General features: G+C 41.2%; 1 protein-coding gene across 1 annotated transcript in view; it reads right to left on the bottom strand.

Moving 5' to 3' along the window:
• vstm2la (V-set and transmembrane domain containing 2 like a) overlaps window positions 1-20,112 on the bottom strand; it is a 38,047-nt gene that overhangs the window by 7,218 nt on the left and 10,717 nt on the right. The window lies entirely within an intron of this gene.

The raw sequence follows: 20,112 nt of genomic DNA, 5'->3' as shown, positions 1-20,112 counted from the left end.
TAATCATAGCGTTGTGCGGCTTATTCAGTCAATAACAATGAGTCAAACGTGCACCAGCTAAGTGGGTGATTTTTATCTTGGTTCATAGATTAACCTCTGCTGTTCATACACTGAAGCTGTGCTAAGGATCAGTCTTGTATAACAGGAGCAGTACAAGCCTCCAGTCATACATCCCTCTTGTACATTGATCAAATCGGCTTGTATTTTTCATTTGTGAAACCTGAAACGCACCAGGTATTGATTTGACATTACGCAGCCGGAGCCGGTAACAATGCCCACAGCCCCGCTTTAGTTGATAATATTCAAAGCTGAGACATAAAAACTGCTGTGTAAGAGACCCAGCCTCTGAAGATGCTCCCAGCTATAATAATCTGTCTCTTCCTACTTAGCTTTGAAGACCACAATGCAAAAATCCATGCACAGTTCGAGCTTAATGTCTAAAGCATTTAGAGACCACAGGAAAATGTGATAATCATTAGCAGTCCATTACGATGCATGGGAGATAATTTTATTCGAGTAATTAACTAAATCTACACAGCAGATGCTTTGCTAATGTTATACCTTGGGCTGGGTGAACACTCGATCCTGATTGGCTGCAGGGTGTTGATTATTTCCAGATAAGGACACCAAGTAGCGCCAGTCAAACTTTCAGGTCAGCTCCCTGAGATGAAGCGCTGGCTATCTAAAACGAGTATCTGTAGCAACAAGAACGCAGCCAAAGACTCAACAATTTATGCAACTTGTTATCGAGCTAACATCCAATTAAACATTAAACATCTAATTCACATTTCTTTTCCAAATAGGAGAATAAAGTGCAGAAGAACAACTGTTGTTCATCTACAACACAGAGCAGTCCTTGAGCTCCTCTGATCAGCATCCAAAAAAAACACTACTCATGATAATGTGCACTAAGTCCGAAAAGCAGTGAACAACCGAGTGGCTACAACCTTCATGTTAAAAAATGAAGCAGATGCAGAAGGATGAAAAACTGCAGCTCCAAAGTTTTACAGCACAGACAGTCCAGTTCTCACTCGGCTCAAGAGGGTTGAAATTATTGTATAACTTGTTTTTAATGTGATGAAGGATGAGAGCTATTCATAATAAGGGGCGTGGCTTGTCTGACTGATGGACAGGTGCATTGTAGCTGTTTGTAAGAAGGCTCCGAATCTGTTTCCAGATTGACCACAATTAAGTTTGAGAAAGCATTTGAGGCAACGCTCATGATGTTCATTTGAAAACACATCCAAAACAAAACGTAAGAGTCCCATTTCACCATGTCATTAGCAGGAAGAGTTAATTATCAGGTATGTATTTACTTTGCATGAGTAACACAACACATCACACGTTGTAACACAGGATGTGTCCTGCGAGGACGGCCCTCTCTGCAGTGATTGTGGGTTTGAATCTGACCTCAGCACTTTGCTTGATATCATCCCCCACTCACTCTTCCTTACAGTCTCTCTTCAGCTGTCCTGACTAATGAAGGCAAACATTTGATTTTTAAAGCTCTATCTGCTGGTAATACAATAGTCATCTCCACACACTGTCATTGTTAAGGCCATGAAGGCGTTGGATGATTGCTTCAAATAAGTCTGAAAAAATGTTCAAATGTGGTGACCAAGTCAGACACATTTAGCAGGAAAAGACACTGGAGCTGGATATAAATTAAATTGGGAGAAATAATGTTCAGAAGACAAAGTGAAAGAGAGATTCTGTTCGTGTGATGGGTGACAAAATAAATCATCAGCACAGATTGAGTTAATGAGCAGGCCAGGTTTTTTCATGGGGGGGGGGGGTTCTGTGTGTTTGTGAGAGACTCAGAAACTGTGAGAATAAAGAGAGGGATTGATGTGAGGCTGAGTGTGTGACAGAGAGAGAGAGGGAGCCACAATGTGCGAGGGTGCAGATAGCTGTGGGCGTGCGCTGCAGTATCGTTTGTTTGTTTGAGAAATGCAATGTGGTAATTACAGAGGTGATAGAAGGAGAGGGAGATGTTTCCTCCGGTCATGTATAGAAAAAGAAAAAAAAGAGATATTGGAGTTTAACAGCAGGCAGCATAAACAAGCAAAGTTATTATAACATTAGAATGTGTCACGAAACTACTAGAAACCAAATGTGTTGACAAAGAAACACGAGCGTAGCGTAACATGTGAGATATGTGGGGCCACAGTGGCGTAGTGGTTAATTTTTGCAATCCATGTACGAAGGCTATACTCATCAAAGCAGGTTTGAATCCCACCTGTGGCTCCTTCACTGCATGTTATTACCCACTCTCTTTCTCCCCCTGATTTCTTGCTCTCTCCTCTGTCCAGTCCCTCCAATGAAAAACTTCTTTAAAATAAGAAATCACAAAGACTGAATGAAAAATGTACAATGTAAACAGCTTTGATGGTTGTTGGCCGTGAACTTACGATTGCACGACGATTTCTTACAGATTAAATGAATAACCTTCCCCCTTATTCTTTGAGTCAGTGGTTCCTAAAAGGGGGACAGGGGACCCCTAGGGGCCCTGACTTAGACTCAAACAAAAACAAAACACACTGTTTCAAGCATGGCAAACATTGTGAGCCTGAAAATGAATCTACACTGAACGTCACAGTTATTGTTATAGTCTCAATTAGAATTGCTAATTGCTTTTAGTATGTTACACTATAGTTTCTATTCTGTAGTAAATGCATGAGATAAATTAAAAAAATTCTAGAAATGTTTTACCAAAGAGCGAGACAGCGTGTTAAGTGTATGTTTTTTTTTATTAATAATATTTTATTTTGCATTTTCAAACTAAAATAATACACACATGACAAATCAATAAAGTACATAACAACGAGGACTTAGTGAATATAAACTTAATGTATATGGATATACAGCATGTTGATGTGTATAATAGTATGGGAGGGGTGGGGGGCTTGAAAACATTTCCATCCGTCAAAACGGGGCTCAGCAGATCACATGGGAAACAACATGCAACACATCTGTCTCCCTGATAATGTCTGAAGCAGCATCACTAAACATTTTTCACATGTTGTTTGCGGGTTTTACGATGGTTCTTTATTGGAGGCCACAACATCATTTGCAACCTTTTTTCCATCCAGCCTTCCAGATCGACGTCATCACAGGGGACAACTCTAACATTCATGTATTTGCATCTTTATTGCAAAAATAGATGCTGCAAGCTGCGTGACTCTGCAGCCCGCAGCATCAGCCTCTGAATGTCAATGGCACTGGCTGTGTGAGATGGCTGGTGGTGCATCGGGTGCATACTGTACTCTCAAGAGTCTTTCAGCTTCTCGAAACGGCTTCATAACAGCCGAGAAAGTGGCTGCAGCAGAGCGCGGCTCCCTCGCTATTATAATGCTAATTAGGCTGATGTATGTGCATCCTCTTTTACGCGCTGAGAAAGAGTAGGGTTTATATTACTGTGATGTTCAATTACACTCCTAAATAGAAGTGTATTTTCATTACAACACTGATTTAACTAATACTCTCTAATGGATGGCCTTACTACATATACATTTAAATATAAATGTTGTTACCGCTCCACTCTAACAGAGGAAGGTAAAATGTGTTTGAATTTATTTTCAGCTTTCTTGAAGCCCATTAGGAAAATTGAACAGTGGCATCAGCTTCTGAATCTCAGTGCTGTTCATTATGTGATGCAGGGTGCTTACATTATGTGTAGCAGCTACATTTGAAGATTGAATACCAATGGAGTCTGGAGATTGATTTTAAAATGTCTTTAAAGTACCTGGAGGCCATTTAAAAGCTCAAGCCACCAGAGAAAAGATGGGGGGGGGGGCGAGAAACGACCTGTGTGGGATCAATGCCGTACATATCTATTATATAAGAGAATTCACTTTCTACAACACTCCTCTCCACTGGGGAGTCAGAGGTCAGGCACGGTAAGAACCGCGGCCGAGCTGGTGGGAGTTTAATCTGTTTTCAAGGACTTTTCAAGAGGGCGCAATCAAATCCGCAGCTACATATTTAGGAGATGGTTTCTCGACGCACTGTAATTTTATAACACGGCGTTCTTCATTCTCTGAGCTTTTTAAATAAAGTTTCTGACATCCTCGCTTCAAAACAGTTATTAAAATAAATGAAGTTGTACTTAATCAATGTGCTTTGAAGCTAACGGCGATGCAGGGTTAGCATTTGACACATTTTGTCATCATTTGCAAGACTACCTTTTAAAAAAAAAATGTTTTAGCATCTTATGTTGAAACAAACGAGTGATGATTTATCCCTGTAATGTGATATTTATAACCCCTGATACATAGCCTTAAAACAAACATCTAAGCATTGGAATTATCCAAAATCCAAAAACAGTCGCATGCAGATTTAAATCTATAAAAACATGAACATGTTTGTAAACTTGTTCATATCATGTCTATTAATGTATTTTATAATATGTTTACATGAGTGCTGATGATTTGACAGAAGCTTTAATTTGCTGCTTCCTGTCTTGGTCAAGAAGCAGGGAAAAGATGTTTTAATGTCAATTGATTTAAATTTCTCCTCTATAAATCATAAAGCTCAGCCTCAGCTCCAGCAGCCTGCTGTTAGGTTGACTGAAAGTTAGGCCATACGTCCATTAATAATTACCGTCTCTGAGTATACTGCTATACGGTACATGCGTATATTAATGAGTGCGTATGCCTCTCCCTTTGTGTAATGATGCAATAAACATGAATATTTGCGTTTTCTATGTGCAGAAAGTGAGTATATCCTTGCAGGTGTTAGAACATTTTTTGACAATGACATGCACACACACTTGTGGATATGTGTGTGCGTGTGGACCTTCACCACCCACGGCTCTGGCAGCTCCTCTACTTGCGCTCAGTTTCCTGCTGTTTTGGCCTAAATCCCAGCAGCCGGCCCGCCTCCCCACAGCGCAGGTCAAACACTGTTTTCCCTCTTAATCAAATGAAGAAAGGTTAAAAGGAGAACACGGCTTCCTGAGCCAGAGGGTTCAGCTGCAACATCAAGGACGAGTCCTTTTTTTTTTCTGTAATGCAACACAACAAAGGTGCCACCTCTGCTCAAGGAGTAATCACCACATCGACAATCTCATCCTCGCAGAAACACAACGAGTGCACAGAGTTCAGAATAACAATGATGTCTCTGTAGGTCAAAGCAGCTCGAGGTGTTTTAAGACGCTCACACCTGTCTCACAGCAGCTTGGATGTAGAGGATACCTCACTCACAGAGTGTGTTTACATGGACTTGAGTATCCTGGCTATGAGCCTTGATCATATTCTGGATATGGCGTTTACATGCACTCAGAGAAACCACGAAACATCTCATTTGAGCAGGCGCCTGTGATGTTTATTTATTCAACACAAACTGCAGCAAGTTTCAAATCTGAGAAACATGACCACTGTGGCTCATCGCAGGATGCTTTCCACATGTTGCCATTAAAACGATTTTCAATTCTTTCTTTAAAAGACAACACTCACTTTTTCATTGGTATACTTCATTGGCAGGAATAAGAAGCTCTCGTTGCCGCTGTCATTTCTGTTGTGCTGATACGTCGCTTGTTTGAGGATGTATTTATTGCAGAAACTTGTGGTGAGGCGTTTACATGCCACACTATCCGGTTTGATTTTGAGAAACCTCCAGATAGCAAAACCAGGTTAATGACGTTTTAAATTAGCAAACACAAAACTTAAAAAATGTGATCTAAACTGGGACACTCATTCAAGAGCCCCTAAATAACAACGCAATAAATCACTTCATTTTAAAAGTCAGTGGGTTTCAAGCTGTGCACGATCATTGAATGACCTTATCACACCTTTTACTGACTGTATGGTTCTTGTTATGACTGTATTTAACAGTATTTTCATGAATGTAGATTATAGCTTTTTTTTTAATTAATAATCCTTTTGCTGTGTTTTTTGAAGTACAGGTAAAAATATGTCTGAAAAGAACGACATATTAACTGTAAAGATGCATCAGCTCCCAAACTCCAGTTGTTTCTCTATCACTACCACCAGAAATGAATCAGGGACACGGAGCTGGACTTGTTTTGCTCTGAAGGCCCACATCAGTTGTCTGGCTCAGAGCTCCTGCTTGGAACAATAAGAAATTCAGGACTAGAGCCGAGGCTATTTCTGTCCTGTGTCTGTGCTCTGCATAAATAACAACATGCAGCCTGTGAGGTGCCGCAGAAATGTCTCCTTTCGTTATTTGAACATGACTGAAACAGACCCCCCCGTTTCAAGTCAGAAAGAAATGATCCGCACTTTAAAGATGGGGATGAAAGCTGCATCTGTAATTGATGACGGTTGTTTTGGTACCACAATGCAGACTTACATAACCGCCAACGGCAAACAAAGACGGCCTCATAATCTCCTAATCTTTAGTTTTACCCTCAACATGTTGCTCCGTGCAATTTCATCTGCAGTCTATTATTTTTGTTTTCATATTTTCATTTTCCATTTTGCGCTGCAGTAACTATACCGACTCCCACGGGGCTTTATTAAAATGTCATCTCATCTTTTTGTTAGCCAGCTCCTCTATTTTTGTATACTGTGAACATATTGAAAAGGGAAAGCCATAAATCTTTTCCTAATGCCCGTGTACATACATTACTCTTTCATGAATACACAATAACTGGCACACATTGATAGGCCTATTTAGGCCGCATGTACAAATCAGAGGTACAGTGGTTCTCAATTCATTAAGAGGCTGAATGAATGTGTAAGGATGTAAATAAATCTTTAGAGGGGAGGAGGGATAAGGGAAGAAAAAGGTGACGTACAGAAAATATGAGGAAGAGGAAAAACACTTTAACTGTAGCTGGGTCTCACGTCTCTTAAAGGACCAGTATCTAAGATCATGACTAAATAATAAAAGCTCTCTTCCTCTGTGATCATGAAGGAAACATGCTGTGTTGAAGCTTCTCTGACAACAATGCAGCAGCCAGTATGTCCTCCTTCTAACTTTAGATTCTGCTCCTGAATGCTCTGGATTTGTTTGGACCAGAGAAGGGAGGCGCTCTGAAGAGGGGCAGGGGGGAAACAGCTCTCTCTGATGTTGTGAACTTGGACAGCAGCCAGCGTCCACGGTCGGTTTTAATGAAACACAAAGTTAGCAAAATCAATAAATACAAATAATGAATAAATAATTTAATAATAAAGCTCTCTGCCGGTACACGGTTTATTAGAATGAGCAGCTTTTTAAGTCGACAGAAAGCTCAATGTAGCTTAACTTGTCGATTCCTTCACTCCTTCACTCCTTCACTTCGTCTCCTTGCGTCTCTTGATGCATCTCTGATCGGAGAGACTGAGACGCAAGTTTACGGTGCAAGTGAGGGATGACATTTAAAAAGCTAGCCAGACGGTGAGTGACAACAACAACAATCTGGAAATGAAGAGGGACAACAACACGCAGAAATAGAAGTGTCTTCTTCCTTCAGACACAGAGTGTGCTGCTATGTGAGACGTTTAACTATATAACCTATGATTGTAAGAGTTGTCCTTATTTGTTCTTTGCGTTTATGAACTGAAATGAAGGATGTCATACACCTGTTATCAAGGATCTTAGAGAGTCACTTTTTCAGTTTTAATGGGAAACTGGATTAAAGACAGTTTGAGACACTAAACTGAAGCTAACAGAGTGACAAACATGCTCGCCTGACAGCAAGCAAACAACTTTTTTATGTTCCCCTGTCTCTTATGATCACAATTAATCATGGGATTATTGATACCTTTAATGTGTTCTCTGCTTAGTACAAGACAGTCAAAAAAAACTCGCAACTTGCAACATGTAGTATAATATATATTGTTCTTGTTGCAGCGGCCGTGGGTTCCAATCAATCTTTGACCCTTTGCTGCATGTCGTTGTCCCAAACCCCCCCCCCCCCCCCCACTTCACAGATCCTCATTTTCACCTTTCGTCAGTCTGTGAACCTTTCGAGGAGCTCTGCATGATTTGCAGCTCAAAAATAACTGTCTGATACTGGCGTCACCTGATACTGGCGTCAGTAAAAAATCTCATTTCCGCCTCTGCCTCAAACAGTTAGTACATACCCACTCTCTTCTAATTTACCAGCATTCATCTGTTTTATTGAAGCCTTTCAGGGGTCAGAACGCTGCAGGGCTGCCAGGCGTGGGCTTCTCTTCAGTGCTGGTAGAAGAGAGCCAATGTGAGAGGTAACAACAGCTTACGTATAGATAGAGGCAGGAAGCTGTTTGGTTAAATTTGGTTTCACATCTGGGATCCATCATGATCACGATTTGAAGAACGATTACCCCAGCATATATTTACCTCATATCTGAAACGTCCTGGGGTTGAGAAATATTTAGCAAGACATTTATTGAAAATGTTGAACATGAATCACACCCAAGTTGAACATGAATCCAAATAAACCCCATCAGAGAAGAGATTTCTGCGGATTGGGACAGACAGTCAAATTTGGGTTATATTTGACACATCCATCTTCCTCCTGTACTGTACTGTCTCTCTGCTTCTCTCTTTACTCATTTCCATTCAGACTTAGCAGGCAGCTCCTCAGAAATAATTAGCGCCTAACGAGTCTCTCACACGGCCTCGTAACAAGCTTCACGCTCTAATAATGAGCCTCTGCACAGTTCTGTGGCAAACAGCTGCCACCGGTTACAGAGAAGAAGCTGCCTGAAGCTCGAGCGAACACAAAGACAAACCACAATGCAACACATTGTTTTCTCTTTTTAGAACATGTCTGAGTTTTACTTTAACATTTGCTAATGAGAAACCACAAATTTCTTCATCGCAGCTGGAGTTCGTTCTGCTTATTGCCTATTCATAAGTCTACAACACTTCACAGCTTTAATCTGCAGTCCAAACAACACAACGAAGTCGTTTATTCCCCCAGAACAATACATGTAAAATAGTTTGAGGGCAGGGAAGTGGAGAAATGCAGTTTTGAAAACCAGATCCTTCTGGAAAGCAGCCAGATTTTTCCTTTCTTACATGAATGACACTTAAATCCTTGCTATTTGTCCTGAACTTAACATGGCTTTCAAAGTGGTGCAGATAATCAGAGAAGATCAAGGAAAACTCTCCGAGTAAATATCCAAAAATCTTTTCTCATTTTCAGGGGATTAGCCTTTTTCTGCGTTTCTGTGTTGAAACATGGCTGCCACAGTGATCCGACTCGCACATCTATCATCTTAAACCTCTCGTCGTTCACGCACAGCCACCCAGTGACCATGGATTCAAACCAAATAACAGCATTCTGTCAAAAAAAAGCAGCCTTTACAATTAATTGGAAAGGACATGCATGCATCATGGTGAGGTGCGTAATGACTTTTACAAGCCTCGCTGAAGATGCCCTGAGTGTGTGTGTGTGTGTGTGTGTGTGTGTGTGTGTGTGTGTGTGTGTGTGAGAGGGGTGGTGGTCCGTACAGCAGGAGCTGAGCTAACGAGCCATAAAACAGTGATGGATGATATAAGGGTTTAAAACAGCCACGCGAAAATGCCATCGTGTTTATGAGCCATTTCTTGTGTTTTTACGAGGCTTTGTAAAAGGAACATGAGAAGTTTGAACAAAATAAGACGCCAAGGTTTTAAGAATTTGACGAAGAAGATGTGACAAGATGACTTGTCACATCTTTGTGCAACTTTACAAACTGTTGACCGTCCTGTCTTTAAAATCCTGACTGACATCAAACTTCAAATTCAAGTCATTTTAATGTCATCAGCAAATATTAATTATCTTTATTATTTTCTAGTCTCCTTAAGATACAGATAGATAGATAGATAGATAGATAGATAGATAGATAGATAGATAGATAGATAGATAGATAGATAGATAGATAGATAGATAGATAGATAGATAGATAGATAGATAGATAGATAGATAGATAGATTTTTATGTTTTGTTTGTTGTTGCTGTCTAGCTCGATGTCATTTGAAAACGTGGTTATATAAGGCATGCATGCACACAGCTGCTGCATGCTGGAGAGTTTGTAGCCTTGAATCTCTTTGTTGTTATGTGCTCTGCGTTCCTCCTCGTGTGCCTGCTTCTCCCCTATGGCTCCATTTCACCACCATCACTGTGTAAAGGCACACAGCAATTAAACAGCTCACCAAACATGCACTCGATGAATCTGAAGGTGTGCACAGGTCCCGAGAGACAGAGCAATCAATAAAGCCATCACCAGGGTGAATCTATAGCTGCTCCCCGATGACACAATGAGCAAAGTGTAGAGTGATGTTTTCAACAGTAACACAACAACAACAACAACAACATAACAGTACCCAGGGACACTTCACATGTTTTTATTTATTAATTTTGCTTTCTTAGAATTCAGCACTGGCTTGTCTTTTTTTGTTTTTAGTGTTGTTGCAGTATTTCTGCAGCAGGGTAGCCATGGGAGGAGGACTAGTTTCAGAGAAGAAAGCAGAAGAAGAGGCTATGGAGTGAGAGGGAGGAAGAGGCAGAATGAAAGAAACAGGCCTGCAGAAATCACAACAGGGAGCATCTCTCTTCCTCTGCCTCTTTAAAAAGCCTCCTCCACCGGTCTATTCTCCTGGGCCGAGCATCGGCAGCAGAGAGAGAGAGACGGGAGATATCAGCACTCAGTATCTAATCTCCCAACCCTCTCTAATGCACCCTGGAGTATCCTCTCCTGCACATGCACAGGCACACAGATAGGAGTCGACAGCTTCACAGGTTGAAACCAGGCACCCAGGCTTTGCAGCTAACGGTAGGCTTTCCCTGCTGGGCTCGACTCAGAACAGAGGAGAGGACAGCAGCGCGTTTCAAGGAAGGGGAAAGATGGTTTAAAGGGACATACTGTTAAAAGGCTGAAGAAGATGGGTTGGTTTAAACTCTTAATTATCAAGGATTACGACCCAGGAGTGGTCAAATACTCAACATTTAAAAAAAAAAAAAAAGTGTTTGTTCAAATGCAGACACTGCATACCGCTGCTTTTAAGAAAACTTCCACTGGGTCATAATGTCTTGAAACGACATAAACACTTGAGTTAATTTATGCACAAGTTTGTGGGAAATTGCACAAAATAAATCACTGCTAATCCTGTCAGTGAAAATGTTGACTTTTTCACGCAGCCCCACCTCATCCTCCGTCCACACAAACCCACTCCTGTATGTTTACACCTCAATGCTCTGCAGAGGGAAATGTGTTTTATTACGTAGTCAGACATCTATTGCCGTATACTGTACATGCCAGGCCAACTACTCGCCTGGCATTTGTGCTGCAGTACATTGAAGTCATTTTTGTGGCTCCGTGTGCAAAGCGGTTATATTATCAAAACATTGTCTCCTTAACGCAGAACTTCTTGAAAACAATTCAGTTTGGAGCGGAAATCATTTTTGTGTAAATGTGACAGTACTGCATTTGGGATTACTGGTGATGACTTGGCCACAATCAATGACTTGTACAAGTGCAGAGAAAGAGACAAACAGCAGAGTGAATGTTTGAAACTGCAAATAAAAAAATCTTCATCCAAACACAGTTAGAATTCTCTCCTTTCATTTCAAAGGGGATTATTCAAATCTGATTAATTAGATGTCACTTCAGGTGGGCTTTACGTCTTCCCTGAGACGAGCAGAATGACGGATGCTCTGTTTGTTTTGACTGAAATCACAGCATTGGTGGTTGTGGATCTGTTCACAGAGAGCCAAAAAGAGTCTCCCATTATCTCCACAAGCCGGAGCTGAGGAAGCCTTTGTGCTGCAACGCTGGAGGCTTACAGGCAGCAACAGGGAGATGAGGAGTAAGAGAGGACGGGGCGGGGAGCGTGGAGGGGTGGGGGGGTTGTTGGTAGACAGGACAGCTGGAAACAAGCTTCTCTGTCTGGCAGGCAGCAGTGAAATTCCCCTCCACACAAATCACACCTCTTTCTTCCCTTTCTCCTCCTCCTCCTTTTCTTTCCCTGCTCCTCTCCTGCTCCTCCTCCTACCTGCAGGTTATAGTTACGCAAGTGAGGCACTCATGGGGGCGAGCTGACGAGCAGCATAAACACGCTTATTCGATGCACACACACACACACACACACACACACACACTTTTAGGTTATCTTTCCAACACTCACTGAAGCTATAAACATTCTTGCAGAAAACAATGTTGTGAGTATAAGCATGCAGTCAGAAGAGTTTACACACTGGCAGTCAGTACGTGTTTCTATCCCCTCCTCTGCCTCCAGTAGAGCTGGACTTTGATGAATGATCGAGATTACAGGACAGACCGACGCTTAGCTTCATCGCAGAATGAATATGATCAAACGCAGAGGCACAGAGAGCAGAACTGGCTGTTTGAGGCTACATCAACACTTCTTCACTAACGGATCATTTCCTCTGGACAGAAACAGAGATGTTTGGAAATGATGCAGACACACCAATAATCCGAAGTAATCCTTCTGCAGTGATACATGCACAAACATTGGAATCATTTCCCCAACAGCATACAAACATGTTTTGTTTGAACTATCAGCAGTTAACACAAAATGTAAACACATGCTGACGCTGCAGAAAATAAGACCTCTTTCCTAACTAATGCAACTGCTACAATTAATGATGAATCACACGATTATCGCTTCGGATAACGTGCAGACTTATTTGTTCCTCAATGCAAAAACAAGTCGTGCAAATTAGTGAATTCATACAAAACACTCACAAAGTACTGGAGTTACTGTAGTGATAGCAGGGCTTTATTTAAACTCGTACTTCCTCAGAGTGAGGCGTTGTGAAGTGTTTACAGTAAAGGACATGAGGATATGTAGATCGGCTTTAACAACACAAAGTCCATCAGATTTATGGCCTCAGATTAAATGTTTATAATTTATAAGGACTGCTAGCTTTACTTTGATGCAGATGTTCATTCACTGAGACAAATTAATCACGATCGATGGGAGCAGGTAAATCCTTTCATCAGGTAAAAACAAACAATAGTTCATCGTCAACACGGACCGCTTTACCTGAATACACCAATGACGTGTGATTGGCCAATACATCTTATAGACTACAACCAAAACCCAGAACAGTCCACATGCCGATAATGACAACCCCTGTGAACAGATTCTACATTTCCATGTAAATCTGTCAGATGAGTCTTCAAGCTTTAAATGTAACACTGCAGCACAGCCGAGAGCTTGTTAGCCGTCTCGCAGAGTAAAAGCCTCAAACAATAAGGGATCTGTTTAACATCCTGATGACTATGTTGAAAACAGATTTGTAGCCTGACGTGATTTAATATAAAAGACAAACACCAGGTTTTGCTTCACACAACCTTTTTTAAACAGCCTTTGTGTGATAAAGTATTTTGTACAAACAGGGACAAGAGGAGCATTATTTTCAAAAACTCTAACTATGCAGCCCCGCTTCAGTTCAGCTCATTACAAGAAGAAGAAGCAATACTATAAAAAGCACCTCAGGACTCCAGACTGCAGAACAAGATGCTGACGGGGAAAAAAAGAGGCACCTGGCCTACTTTCCAAAAGTTACCCAGAATATTTTAACTCAATCTCATTTGATTAATCAGAGGTGAAAAAACAGTCTCGCCTGAATCAGTGCTGGATCTTTTCATCTTCTCCGAGGCTGCCGTATCGGTGACACCTCCGCCGCGTTAACATGTGTAGATAGCGAGAGAGAAAGAGGACAAGGAAGGAAGTAAAGAGGAAGAAGAGAGAGAGAGAGAGAGAGAGAGAGAGAGAGGGAGAGAGAGAGACGCCACTGAAAAAAAGATCGAGGAAAATCAAAGAGAGAGCATGACTTTGACAAAGCAGATTAAAAAAGAATAACAGGCAGAGAGAGTGTCACATCTAATAGGGACACGACACATCAGGGCTCCTCTGAGAGGCCGAGCTGTCACACAGGAACGACTCTCTCTAAAAACAGAACAAGCTGCGACTCTGCGCCGCTAATCAGAGCCGACGTTGGGAATACAACTCCTCGCTTGTAATCTATTTGCAGGAACGTCGCTAAGCTTCATTTGCAGGAGATTTCATTTGCACCACGGCTGTGTTTGTCTTTCTCTAACTACAATTTGGTTGAGCTAATGAGCTTGACATATCGCCGGGCTCAGGACAAAGACGAGACATCGGAGCTTATCAGGCGCTGCTACAAGCACGGTGACATTTCATCTGGAGAGGATGGCAGCTTGACTGGTTTGCATCTGAGTTAATTATCAAATAAAACCCAACTGTGCGTCCAGAATCAAAGTGGTTACGTCAGGAGAACCACCTTTAAACTTCTCCAGGACTTTATTAAAAACTTTCTAAAACAACAACAATCCAAGACAAGAAGATAAACTGTATTAATCCCGCGAGGGGAAATCACATTTTACCCTCCATTCATAAGACATGCTGCACCATCACAGGCAGAAATACACAGTAAATATGGACATGCACTACTGAGCTGGTGGAGGGGGAGAAGGGGGCTCAGTGCCTTGCTAAAGGGCACCCCATGGTGATCAGGAACGAGCAGGCACCTCTCCAAGCAGACTGAGCTGTGTCCATCAGGTGTCTATGGTGAACCATATCAAGAGGATGAGGATGAATATTTTATTCAGCCACTTACATATATAATCATTTTAAACTGTGCAGACAAAGTCAACAGTCACGTATTATGTGTGACTAAAAAAAGGTGTCGAAAGAATATATATATATATATATATATAGAGAGAGAGAGAGAGACGTCTTCAGTCATTACTCTCATCCCATCAAAAGAATGCGCAGAGATTTGAGGTAATTATTTAGAGGAGTCAGATTTCTATTAACAACATTTAGGAAAATTATTAAATAGAAACTTTTATCCTTCAGTATATGTCATTTTTTTCGACGTATCTATGTTGTTGTTTTTTTACTTGGGTATGTATGTTGTTTTTTGTCAACATAGGTATGCATGTTGGGTTTTTTTCAACATAGGTATGTATGTGTTTTGTTTTTTCGACATAGGTATGTATGTGGTTTTTTTTCGACATAGGTTTTTTTTTTTTTTTTCGACAATTTTTTCAACATAGGTACAGTATGTATGTCATTTTTCGACATAGGTATATATGTCGTTTTTTTCGACATATGTTGTTGTTTTTTTACTTGGGTATGTATGTCGTTTTGTTTTTTTGACACAGGTATGTATGTCACTTTTTTTCGACATTGGTATGTAAGTAAGTTTTTTTATTTAACATAAGTATGTATGTCATTTTCTCAACAGGTATGTATGTCGTTTTCTTCAACATAGGTATGTATCTTTATCAGAAGTTACACTCACAAAATACGGACAGCAATTTAATGAGAATGAAAACAGTTAGAAGTGGAGGTCGTCTCACGTGTTCTCAGCCTGGATTTAAAGGCATTCAAAGACATCACTTCAACTGAATCTCAGAAGGAGCTGGTTTGTTTAATCCAGGCAAAACGAATCTGAGGGGGCTACAGCAGACGAGTGTCCTTCATAAAGTGTTAGCTCTGTTTTTAACTTTAACTCTGCATTTAACACCAACCTCAACAGATGTTTATTCAGGTGTGTATTTGATTTATGGATATACATGTTTCTTAATCACTGTCGCTAGTCGGCACCAGAGTAACTAGTCAATTAAATAAATTATTCAAATTTCTATACGTTAGCCTTTGATGCCATTTGAATGTTTTGCTCACACTGTTTCAGAGTCAGCTGAGGTTTGAGTGTGACACAGAGAGTCACATGAACAACCCTGAAAACATTTCATAACAATATTGCAACATGTGAATTCAGTAGGAAAAACAATCTGCAGCCATTTTGCTGTGTAGGTGTGGTTATGGATGCTGCAGGAATTTTTTTCTTTTTTATTGGAGATGGAAATTTGAGAAACCAGCCTGTTGGTTCCCCCAAACACCATTTTAAGATCCCAGAGACATTTAACTGACAACATGCTGGAAAGAGGTCAAAATGGCCTCTGCAGAGGAGGTGCAGGGAAAACAACCAACGCCAGGAATCCTGGGAGAAGAAAAGAGGAAATGTTTGAGTCTAAATGTTCCGCTGAGAGCATCCCTCCAGTCTGAAGGTGATTTGATATGCATCATATCCTCATCACTAATCCCTTGTCTGCAGTTATAGCTTGGGCACTGAGCATTTTCATGCTTAATGTTTCCCTCAAGAAGTAATTCAGCTGGATATGCAGCATGCTCTCATCAGTGGTACTATGTCATGTTGAGGGTGATGTAGTTCCAATACTGAGCTGGCTAAACTGCTCCCGTCCAAACAGCACAGCAGCCAGATACAGAGGGACGAAAGTGCAGCTCTGAGCAGCTGCATCCACAGAGCCTGTCGTAGCAGATGACCTCAGCATGTCACAGCTTTGAAATGTCTCTGATTCCCTTTGGCATTAAGATGCCTTGTTGCTCCTTCTTTTATTAAGAACCCTGCAGAAATCTGTGCGCTTCTGGTTTTTTGTTTGCTTTTCCCTTTACATGATTTTAAAACTGTTGTACAAAATGTTTCTCTTGAAGAGTAATTGGCAGGAAAAAATAAAAACGTATTTCCTTTCCTTGCTGCAGGTCTTCAGAATATAAGACAACCACACTTGACCCTTATCACCGGCATCCCTCTACCTGTACACTCATACCTTCATACCACATCCCTCCACTCTTACTCCCCTCCCTCGTCCATCGATCCTTGACTTTATCAAACATCCCTCGTCCCTTACCGCCCTCTCTTCATCGACCCTGCCGATCGTCCAATCCTCTAACCTCACTCATCATTTCGATCTCTGCCATGCATATAGCAAAGCCTGTTCAAAATCATTATCTCTCTTGGCCTGCTCTGTGTGGAAACATCCAGAATCTGAGCCATTACAAAGAAGATTATTCACGGGTTTTCCAAACTCACTAAAGGATGTTTGAAAAGGAAACACATTTGATTGACTTTTTATTTCAATAAAACATTAGTTGCAGCTGTAACAATAAGCACAATGTTACAAGTGCTCCACACTAAATGGGTGTATAACACATGAGCATCCAGCAGCACTCGTTGTCTATCTGGACTTTCTCATCTGCAGTGCAGCCAACAGTGACAAAACCCACTGAGAAAATAGCATTTTCTTTAACGCTGCTCGACCACACCGAGTATCAGAGAGTGTGTTTTTACATGTCTCATTCCACACTGCCCACAGACATCCTGCTGTCCAGCTCAGCAGACCTCTGTAAATACCATGCAGAGCCTCAAAGATGGCCAAGGGCCCATTAGTCCGACATGAAAGACAGAATGTGTATCACTGGCAGCGGGTATAAGATGGGAAGGAGCATGACTGGATTCAGGCAAAGTGTCTGTTTTAGTGTGTGTGTGTGTAAACCCCAAACGATACTTTGAACACTGCAATACACTGCATGCCAGTTAATTTGGCTCCAGTTTGGGTAATTGCTGAACCAATCAGCTGATGTAGAGTCATTCACAGACTACAGTTTCACACAAACACACACACCATGTCCGTGTCAGCATACATACACACCCACTGTGTAGGAATAGAGGCTCTCCACAGCGGTGTAATTAGGTCCGGTCACTGCAGAGTCGTAATGGATAACCCTGTCTGAAAATGGCCTGGGGCAGCACACATAATTAAGTGTGTGTGTGTGTGTGTGTGTGTGTGTGTGTGTGTGTGTGTGTGCACTTCACAAGGGAGGGCTCCAAAAATGGCTTTTCTTGCTGCTTGCACAGCTTCTGTTTCATCTTGCTGGACATTGTGTGCAGCAGCACATAATGAACGTGCAGTTTGAAGCGTGTGTGTCAATGTGGACTCTGGGAGGTCGCTGTTTGATAGCAGAAGTATGTTAGTCAGATTTAGAGTTCAAAAGATGAACATCCAGATCTTTAGCTTTTCTGTATATGCAAGAAACCCAGAAAGTTTAGTGAAGAAAGTTTTCCCTGTTTAGTGCGAGCAGGTTTTCAGAGCCACGGTGTAAAAGCGCAACAAGAAAAGAGCAACATCAAACAGCAGGGACAGCTCTGTTCTTACTGCACACTTATAACAAGCTATATTTTAGAAAGGCAAACTGAAGGCAATGAAAAGTTATAATTAGCTGAAATCTTTGTAAAATAAACAAGTCCTAAAAATGGACAGATTATCATGACCACAGGCCCAGGACACAAACTCTGAGAACATTTGAGCCAATACCAACGCCTGCAAAGATTACACTGGCACTGCTTCTACCCTAAGCCATTCACCTAAAGGCAAGACACGCAGTGATCCGCCTATAGGCCAAAGACTTCAGCGATAACTTTGTTTTCTTGTATAGAGAGAATCATTTAACACAAGCAATCTTTTTTTAGAGTTTACAGTTTGGGATTTTTCTGTAATAATTTAGCATTTTTACTCGGTCTTGTCTCGGTTTCTAAAAGAGCGGACTCTGAATTTAAAATTAAGACCAGTCAAGACCCCCACAGGAAGTCATTACCCTTTGATTGGAGGGAAAACACTCAAATAACTTCACGTCCTCGTCCTGGACTCATCCTGGTCTCATCCTGGTCTTGTCCTGGTCTCGTCCTGGTCTTGGAGCACTCTGGTCTCAGGTATATCTTGGTCTCGATTAGCTACTTAACCATTTAACTGTTTTAATTAGATGTATTTTTTGGTATTATTTTTTTCCGTCGCAGTAAATCACTTTGAAATGTGTTTGATTTGTATAAAAGGTGCGATACGAATTCATCTTGATTGATTGACAGCGAAAAAGTTACATAAAAGCTTACTTTAAAAAATGAATTCATGGCTCAGAGTGAGTTCTTTATATAATGCAACCTTCACGCCGCCCTTGAAACACAGCTTTAAAAAATCATCAAAATGTAAATGTCGATATATGAGTCACATGAAATGCGGTGTGAGAGGCAAACACATTAAAGCGATCTTCAAAGTCAGGATCCAAAGTCACGTGTCGCTGCCTGCTGAATGTGTGATGGGTTGATTTAAAGGCTGTCCCTGCAAAGAGGGAAACGTTTCCTCTGAGGGAGGGGTCATGAGGGGGAGTTACAGTGGGGAGGAATCAGCAGGTGAGAAGACAGTCAATGTGTACTGAACAATGAAAGCAGCTAAAAAATAAAAAAAAACTCAAAAAGGCAGCTCAACCAATAATCCATCTCTGTGAAATGGCCCAATCAAAAAGCAACCTCTTCACCCAACAGCTTCCTTCTGAAAATGCTACATCCTCTTTAGGTGAGCGGGAACTTTTGGTTATGCAGGTGTAGCCAGCGGTTTGCATTAAACCACCTCCAGCAGAGACTTCTTTTTTCCATGCATTGTTTACCGTCCAATCAGCAACGTGAGGAGCGACAGTGAGTTCAAATCGATCAGGTTTATCAACGTAATTGTCCCTGAGGGAAAATCTGTTTCGCAGCCAGGTGAAAACCACATTTGAAAAAACCAGACAGACACACAGGCACATAGACTCAGATGACAACAAACACTGTGAACATTATTAAATACAGAAACACTCGAGTTAATCAGGTAACAACAGGAAACTGAGAATGTATAAAAACAATCAATAAAGCTATAATAAAAAACCGTCATCAGAAGTTTGATGGCCTGAGTAATACAATTATTTTTTAACCTGTCAGTTTTTGGTCATCTGTGTCTCCTGCCTATCAAACACAGGATGCTGAGGATGTCTCGAGCCTTGAGCTGCAGCTCTCTCTCTCTGAGGGTGAGAGACAGATCAGCTCATTTAACCCCAATGATCTCACTGGTAACTTCACTGATGTGTTGTAACCTGTTTGTGTCTCCTATCTGCAGAGTGATCGTGTCACTGTCCAACACCATCGATCCCAACGACCTTTATTGCCGCTTGGCATTTGGCCTCACTATGATGATTATATTTTCTCTTCTTCGCCGGCAGATCTGCAATCACTTACTGGTTTGAAGGGCGTCACTGGATTCTTGCCACCCCCAAACTCAAGTAAAACATCAAACTCACAGCAGAGGACAGAGTCTGTATAGAGGCCCATAAGGGATTATTGAGCAGCATGACTTGTTTTACTTTTTCTTTTTTAAGACAAATCTACCAACTCCATGTTTAAAAAAAAAAAGAGTCAGACATGCCTGGAAGCTGTGACAAAGACGCTGATCGGATCTTTGAGTTCAGATCATTTGACCTGTCCCCGACTGGGGTGATTTTTTTTTTAACAGTTTTATTTGTATTTATTTTGCT

Source organism: Symphodus melops, assembly GCF_947650265.1.
Source record: "Symphodus melops genome assembly, chromosome: 13".
Classification (NCBI taxonomy): domain Eukaryota; kingdom Metazoa; phylum Chordata; class Actinopteri; order Labriformes; family Labridae; genus Symphodus; species Symphodus melops.
Note: the sequence above shows the minus strand (reverse complement) of the source record. Positions and strands in the feature narration are given on the sequence as shown.